This window comes from Bufo gargarizans, unplaced genomic scaffold (genome assembly GCF_014858855.1).
Source record: "Bufo gargarizans isolate SCDJY-AF-19 unplaced genomic scaffold, ASM1485885v1 original_scaffold_889_pilon, whole genome shotgun sequence".
Lineage (NCBI taxonomy): Eukaryota > Metazoa > Chordata > Amphibia > Anura > Bufonidae > Bufo > Bufo gargarizans.
This window is the reverse complement of record NW_025334745.1, coordinates 87,874-96,619: the sequence shown is the minus strand read 5'-3', so window position 1 is coordinate 96,619 and position 8,746 is coordinate 87,874.

Here is an 8,746-nt window from a genome sequence, read left to right as displayed (position 1 = left end):
CTGCTGCAGGAAGCTGCTTTTCTGAGCACTTATGTCAACATCACAAGGGAGATTTACACTGTGTTAATAAATATAGAGTTCTGCAGTATGGAGACCAGACAACATGCTGGCAAGTTTCTATACTGTCTGAATGAGCTATGATACCATCCAAACAGATAATTAGGTAAACAGAGATAGATAGATATGAGAGAGAGATAGATATGAGATAGTTAGATATAAAAGAGATAGATAGATTTGAGATTAGATGGATAGAATACATTTAAGATAGACAGATAAGGGTGGGTTTACACTAGCGTTAGGGATTCCGCTATGGCTTTCCGTTATAACATGGTTATGATAGAAAATAACGGAATCCATAAGACGAAAGTCAAAGCGGAAGCCTTTAAGAGGCATTCCGTCCTAATAGAAGTCTATGGGAATCATAATGGATCTGTCTGGTTCCCGTTATGCAAGACGGAAAACAAAGTCCTGTCGACAGGACTTTTTTCTCCGTACTGCATAACGGGACCCAGACGGATCAGTTTTGATTCCCATAGACTTCTATTAGGACGGAAAGCACAACGGAATGCTTTTTAAAGGCTTCCGTTTTGCATTTCGTCATAATACAAGTCTGCCCATAGACTTGTATTATGGAGGCCTGTCAAAGGCTTCCGTCTTATGGATTCCGTTATTTTCTGTTGTAACCATGTTATAACGGAAAGCCATTACGGAATCCATAACGCTGACGTGAACCCACCCTAAGATAGACAGATGAATAGAGAGATAAAGATTTGAGATTGATAATAAACAGCATGCAGCATAACCATTGAAGACAGGGGTGTAGCTATGGGGCCCGAACTCAGAAGGGGCCCACCCAGGATGAGGATTAAAAGATTTTATTGTCAGGGCAACAGTATTATACAATGACATTATATAAAGTGACACTGGAGGGAACGGACGGAGCAGTTGCTGGGCCTCATCTGAGAGGTTGATCTTGACTGGCCTCAGGAGTGGGGGTTGCATAGGGAGGTCCCGTTTAAAATTTTTAAAGGGAACCTGTCACCGGGATTTTGGGTATAGAGCTGAGGACATGGGTTGCTAGATGGCCGCTAGCACATCCACAATACCCAGTCCCCATAGCTCTGTGTGCTTTTATTGTGTAAAAAAAACGATTTGATACATATGCAAAGGAACCTGAGATGAGTCAGAGCTTGAAAATATGACTTCTCTGGTCACACAAGTAAGATATGACGCTTTTATGTTAATTTGCATATGTATCAAATCAGTTTTTTTACACAATAAAAGCACACAGAGCTATGGGGACTGGGTATTGCGGATGTGCTAGCGGCCATCTAGCTACCCATGTCCTCAGCTCTATACCCAAAATCCCGGTGACAGGTTCCCTTTAAGTGGGGAGCAGCCATTTCTTGTTGCGCCACTGATTGAAGAGGAAGCAGCATTTGCGTGTGTTGAGGCCCTTTCAAGCTGATTGGCGGGGGTGCAGAGTCAGACCCATAGAGATTATGAGGCTAGGTCATCAATATCTGTAGCTTCTGGGACCCATGCCTATGTTCAGAACAGGACCCCCGAAGTGAACGGAGGGCAGCCACGCATGTCCCTTCATATGGGAGTTTCGAAAATAGCCAGACACTGGCTCAGGTATTTCCAGCAGTCTCTTAAATCATTTCTATGGATCTTCCCTGTGGGAAGGTGCCTGAGCAATAGGTTCTAGTCTGCTAGCGTCCTGCAAAGATGTGCTGTTCTGTTTGTCCACCCCTGTACGGATTTCTGCCTGCATCCTAACCTCCGTCCGACCTGACCTCTGCTTGATGTCTTTACTGACCCTGAGCCGTTTATAGGATTTCACAACCCTGACTGAGGTATTGCCTGATCCCTCTGTGCTCTGCACCAGTGTCTCTTGACCCCTGTGGGTCAGCAGTCACCTGAAAAGGGCCTACTCCAACAGGTAGTAGCCTGGTGGTTTCCCTGCAGCAAAGTCCAGATCCCTGTATAGGGTTAAACGGTGAATACATCCCTACCAACTAATCCTACATTTCTGTACATAAGCTATAATTGATTATGGTCTCAATCTGTAGCATCAGCTTGGCTACACTGACCTATTTAACCGACACTGCTCCTTACACAGCACCACCCGGCCTTATAATGTTGTGGGTATCTGACCTTGCATCTACTAAATTATACTGACATAAAGATGTCAGTATAATTCAATAGATGCAATGTCAGACAGAGACACACAGCATTAGGCTCCTTTCACACCTGCGTTCAGGTGTCCGCTCGTGAGCTCCGTTTGAAGGAGCTCACGAGCGGCCCTGAACGCAGCTGTCTGGCCCTAATGCATTCTCAGTGGAGGCGGATCCACTGAGAATGCATCCGCCTGCCAGCGCTCAGCCTCCGCTCCGCGAGCGGACACCTGAACGCTGCAAGCAGCGTTCGGGTGTCCGCCTGGCCATGCGGAGGCGAGCGGATCCGTTCTGACTTACAATGTAAGTCAATGGGGACGAATCCGCTTGAAGATGACACAATATGGCTCAATCTTCAAGCGGATCCGTCCCCCATTGACTTTCAATGTAAATTCGGAACGGATCCGCTCAGGCTACTTTCAGACTTAGAAAATTTTTCTAAGTTCTAACGCAGACGGATCCGTTCTGAACGGAGCCACCGTCTGCATTAATATGAGCGGATCCGTTCAGAACGGATCCGATCGAACGCAGGTGTGAAAGTAGCCTTATACATCATTATAATGCTGTGTAAGGAGCAGTGTCCATAATGTATATGTTTCTCCTAAAATATTAAGTTGACAAGGTTTGACTTTTTTTTTTTCCCACAAAAAGTTGAATGATGAAAAAAAAAACTAAAAAAAAAAACTGACTTCTACCCCCAGCTGATGGTCTGGGACATATGAAACTGTATGAAAAGAAAAAAAAGACATTTTTTTTTTATAACATAAACATGTAGTTTTATTGTACAGGCTGAACAGTCTGAAGCACGCCTTGTTTCACGTAGAATTACAGTTGAGAAACATACATTTTCATCCCTCCTAAAGAATATTTCTCTTTGGCCAGTTTCACTCAAGAGTAATACAGACACATTGCTGCGTCAGAGTTATGGCCACAAATGTAAGTCCAACTGTGGGTCTAAAAAGCTGAACTAACGGCCTTAGGCTACTTTCACACTGGCGTTTTTGTTTCCGTTTGCGAGATCCGTTCAGGGCTCTCACACGCGGTCCAAATCAGATCAGTTTGCCCTTAATGCATTCTGAATGGAAAAGGATCCGCTCAGAATGCATCAGTTTGCCTCCGATCAGTCTCCATTCTGCTGTAGAGGCGGACACCAAAACACTGCTTGCAGCGTTTTGTTGTCCGTCTGACGAAACTGAGCCAAACGGATCCGTCCTGGCACACAATGCAAGTCAATGGGGACGGATCAGTTTTCTATGACACAATCTGGCACAATAGAAAACGGATCTGTCTTCTATTGACTTTCAATGGTGTTAAAGACGGATCCGTCATGGCTATGTTACAGATAATACTAACGGATCCGCACCAAACGAGGGTGTGAACGTAGCCTTATACAGTAGATCACTATCACGATGATAGTTTAGGTCATTGGACTCATAATTAGGTTGATCTTTGTAGCCGAAATATAGGGGCAACAATATGCCTGCAGTATGCTTAGTCGAAAAAGGACTTTTCCTTTATTTCCTCTCTTCTCTATAGAAGTGATAAGAGCCACAGTCCTGTAATGTCTACATTACAACAGTCTATCAAACTTTCAAATAGTATTATTTTGAAAGAGAACCTGTCATTTCTCCTTACATGTTGGTTTTAGAGTATATTTGTATTTGCTATGATATAAATCTACAGCATTGGTTTTTCAGAACTTTACGTTACGTTGTGCAGTTTCTTTTTTTATTCCTGCTAGAAATATGGAAATGGCGATGGAAACAACCAGTTGCAAACATATTCGTACATCTCTAGGAGGAATAACCCAGGAATGGTACAATGCAGCATTTTAAGATGCTCCAGAATTGCTATACTATGGGGAATATAAATATTTAGTAAGCCATGTTGAGCGCTTACAGGTCCTCTTTTAATTTGCATGTTGTAACATGTTATTTGTTCTATGCTACACGTGAGGAACTGAAAATCAAAAAGCTAAAGTCAGGCCATGTTCACAACGGTGTCAGAGATTCCTTCAACACAATGGACACACTGGCGGAAACCAGCAACCCCATAAGGGCTCATGCACACGACAGTATTTTGCCTTCAGTATACTGGCCGTTTTTTTGGTTCAGTGTGCTGTACATATACTGAACCATTCATTTCAATGGTTCAGCAAAAAATACTGAAGTGTCTCCGTGTGTATTCCGTTTCAGTATTTCCGTATCGTGAAAAGATAGAACATGTCCTATTCTTGTCCGCAAATCACGGTGCTTGGCGCCATTCAAGTCAATGGGTCCGCAAAAAAAACGGAACACATACGGAAATGCATCCGTATGTCTTCCGTATCCGTTCCGTTTTTGCTGAACCATCTATTGAAAATGTTACGCCCAGCCCAATTTTTTTCTATGCAATAACTGTATATGGTATACGGAAAAACGGAACAGAAAAACGGAAAGGAAACAGAACCACAACGAAAACAAAAAACGGAACGGATCCATAAAAAACGGACCGCAAAACACTGAAAAAAGCCATACGGTCAACAAGGACTAACAGGCTCTGCTCGTGTCCTTCTTGTAATGGATCCTGCACTGTGACGTGGTTTACATTTATAATGGAAACCATGATGCAGGTGTGAAGAGAGACTAGCATCTTCTATAACAGGGATGGCCAACCTGAGGCTTTCCAGCTGTTGCAAAACTACAACTCCCATCATGCCCGGACAGTCTACAGCTATCAGCCTACAGCAGGGCATGGTGAGAGTTGTAGTTTTACAACAGCTGGAGAGCCGCAGGTTGGCCATGCCTGTTCTATAACATACAGATGGCCATGTATATAAAGATCAATGAAGCAGGCAATGGCAACCGATCAGATACTTGTAATTTCTAATCTTTACTTGCGATATTGGCTGCATGGTCTTCACCGGCATTCATACTGTACACGGCAATAAGTGCATCAAAAACAAGGAGAGAACATCTCCCTAAAACTAACCAAATAATGTTTTTCTAGACAGACACAGGGTCTACCCTAGGGCTCCTTGAGTGATAATCTGGTGTAAGATCTAAAGACGACTCACTTTGAGACATACACACCACACAGTCCATGTAACGGTGCAGCTACAGAACAAGGATAATAAAAATACTGGAAGATTTCTAATATTGTTAGACTAGTAACTTTAAAAAAGAAGTTAAAAACACCTTCATAAAGTCTGAGGCCTCTTTCACATGAGCAAGTTTTCCGCGCGGGTGCAATGCAATGCGTGATGTGAACGCATAGCACCCGCACTGAATCCTGACCCATTTATTTCAATGGGTCTGTGTACATGAGCGGTTTTTTTCAAGCATCACTTCTGCGTTGCGTAAAAAAAAAACGCAGCATGTTCTATAGTCTGCGTTTTTCACGCAGCCCTGGCCCCATAGAAGTAAATGGGGCTTCAGTGAAAAACGCATTGTATCCAGAAGCAAGTGCGGATGCGATGCGTTTTTCACTGATGGTTGCTAAGAGATGTTGTTTTATTAAACCTTCAGTTTTTTTATCACGTGCGTGAAAAACGCATCACAACGCATTGCACTTGCGTGGAAAAAACTGAACGCAATCGCAGACAAAACTGACTGAACTTGCTTGCAAAATGGTGCGAGTCTCACTGAATGCACCCGGACCTAATCCGTCACGCTCGTGTGAAAGGGGCCTAAAGGTGGCCATGCACGTTAGACAGGAGTTGGTTGATCAGCAGCTGAACAAACAAACATCTGGTGAACGTTCGTTTGGAAGACACGGCCATACACGTTTCAGTCCATATTGGCCGTTACAGTTGACAAACTGCCCACATACATTCAATGGATGAAAGATCTTTCCGGGCTTTTAATATTGATGACCTATCCTCAGGATAGGACATAAATATCTGACCAGCAGGGGTCCGACAACCAGCACCCTCGCCGATCAGCTCTATGAGCAGACTGCGTGCGCACATGCCATCTCCCATCATCTCTCTTCCTTCTGCTGCTATGTCTATGGCACAGCATAGAGAAGGCACGTGAACATTGCATGTGCCGTCTCTTCGTACAGCTGATTGGCGGGGGTGCCGGGTGTCGGATATTGATGACCCATCCTGAGAATAGGTCAATATTAAAAGACCGGAGAATCCCTTTAAAGAAAGATCTTTCATCGTACTATCAGATGAAAATTTTGAATATGGCCGACTTCTTTTCACATGATAATAGTCTATCATCAGCTGGCTAAAATGATCGTTCATTGTTAAATTTCACCCGACGAACATTAGTTTTTGTTGAAATTATCGGTTTTGACCAACTTTAGACTAATGTGTATGGCCACCTTAATAAAACGCTTCTTCACCTACTGACTGGAGATTCACGATGGGTGTATTTAGAAGGGCAAAAATAGCTGCATCTTTTTTTACAGCTGGACAAGGCTAATTATTAGTGAGGAAGGGCACCCAGAACACATGACAATCTCAATTCCCAGGCACAAAAATATTGGCGAAAGCAGCTCCAGAGATTTTTTGCTTTTCAGTAGAACAGCAGGAGCTGGGCCTGGATCTCATGTCTCCTGTACCACAAGTCGAACTACATGGGAGAGACAGAAAAATCAGAGACCCCTTGGTGGTCTTCTAATCATTAGAAGCAGAAAGGATTATCAAAAACTCTGGAAACCCATTATAGCAAAATGTGCCAGTACAGAGTTGAACACGGCATCCATTCCTGTACAAGTGCTATAGCAAACCTAGAACGTCGGGGACAATTTTGGCATAAAAAATAAATAAAAAATTTAGAATTGTTTAAAAGAAAGTTGCATAAAAGTGGAGTTACTCTAACTCCGAACTCCCTACAGACATATTTGAATATGAGCTGATAAACCATAGAACCTATTTAAGGGCGGGTTCGCACTGGCATTAGGATATTCCGTTACAGGTTCCGTTATAACGGAATATAGCAGAATTCATAAGACGAAAATCAAAATGGAAACCTTTAGAGGCATTCCGTTTTGATCCGTCATAATACAGGTCTATGGTTGACAGAACTTTGTTTTCCCTCCTGCATAACGGAAACCAGACAGATCCGTTATGCTTGCCCATAGACTTCTATTATGACGGATCAATAACGGAACCTATAGCGGAATATCCTAACGCCAGTGCGCACTCGCCCTAACTAAATGCCCAGGCTCTCATTAGCAGGTAAAATAAAGGCTATGTTTGCATGGGGGTAGGAAATACCTCTGATCACTGTTTAATATGTACGCAGCTCAATTTTCAGATTGATGGGGGTCTGACACCTGGCATCCCTGCCAATCAGTTGTTTGAAGAGGCTGTAGCGCTCACTGGAGCTCTGGTAAGTGCCATGGCCTCCATTGGATAGCACCTGTGCTCGGTATCCCATCTTCACCCAATTCTCTTAAATGGGACTATGCTGCGCCTAGGCCACGTGACTGATGAACGTGAGGTCACATAGCCTAGGAAGAGCATAAGTTCTCATTGAAGCGACCTCTTCATACAGCTAATCAGCGGTGCGGTGGGGTGGGGGAACCCCACTAATCTCATACTGAAGACCTATCCTAAGGATAGGCCATCAATATGGAAATACTGTTAAACTGCGCTCACACATTTGCTTATTTTTTTTGTCTGTGTGATATCCGTAAACTTTCCTTTGCAAAAAATTATTGCATTAGATCCCATTAGAAAAAAGGAGCAGAATCTTTGGTAAACTGAAGCCTTTCTGAGAAACCGACGTTAAAAATGGACCTATAAAATTGTATGGGGGCCGTCTGTCAGTGAAAAACGGACAAGATAGAGCATGTTCTATTTTTTCACATGTTTTTCACTGCGGGTCAAAAAACTGCCATATAATTAACCCCATAGACTACTATTGATCTTAAAACGGACATGTGATGGCCGTTAAAAAAAAATGTACATCATATGTTCGTTTTCCACTGTCATATGCATGTAGCCTTAGTGTTAACAAGGTGATAATATACATGTCAACCTAATGTACTAATAAAAAATAAAATAAAATATATATATATATATATATATAAAATAACTTTTCATTTCATTAAAGGGGCTATCCAGGACTTTAACATTGCCTATTTTTACAATAGGCCGTTAAAGAGGTTGTCCCACTTTTCATGGCCAAAGATGGAAATAACCAAAGTAAGAGCCGGCCAAAGGAGCAGGAGTTACAGAATTGGGCGACCAACTGTCCGTAACTCCCATAAAGGCGAATGTGAGCAACGAGGTTTCAGAAACTCCCATGTTACGGAAATAGCGTATCATGCTGTGCTACGCCATTTGTGTAGCTCCCATTTATTGCTATGGGAATTTCAGAAACAGTGGAACGCCAGCAATTTGGATGTTTCCATAATTCCGTCCATCATTGGATAGGAAGGGACAACCCCCTTTAATGTTTGATCAAAGGGGGCCTAACCCCTAGAACGCCTGACAATCAATACAGTGAGGAGGTAGCAGTGCTTCCAACTTGTCTGTACATCGACTAGTACTGCGTCTCTCCCTATTCATGTGGGATGAGCTGCAGTATCAGGCACAGCTGTCCATGCAAATGAGTCACGGTTCCCTA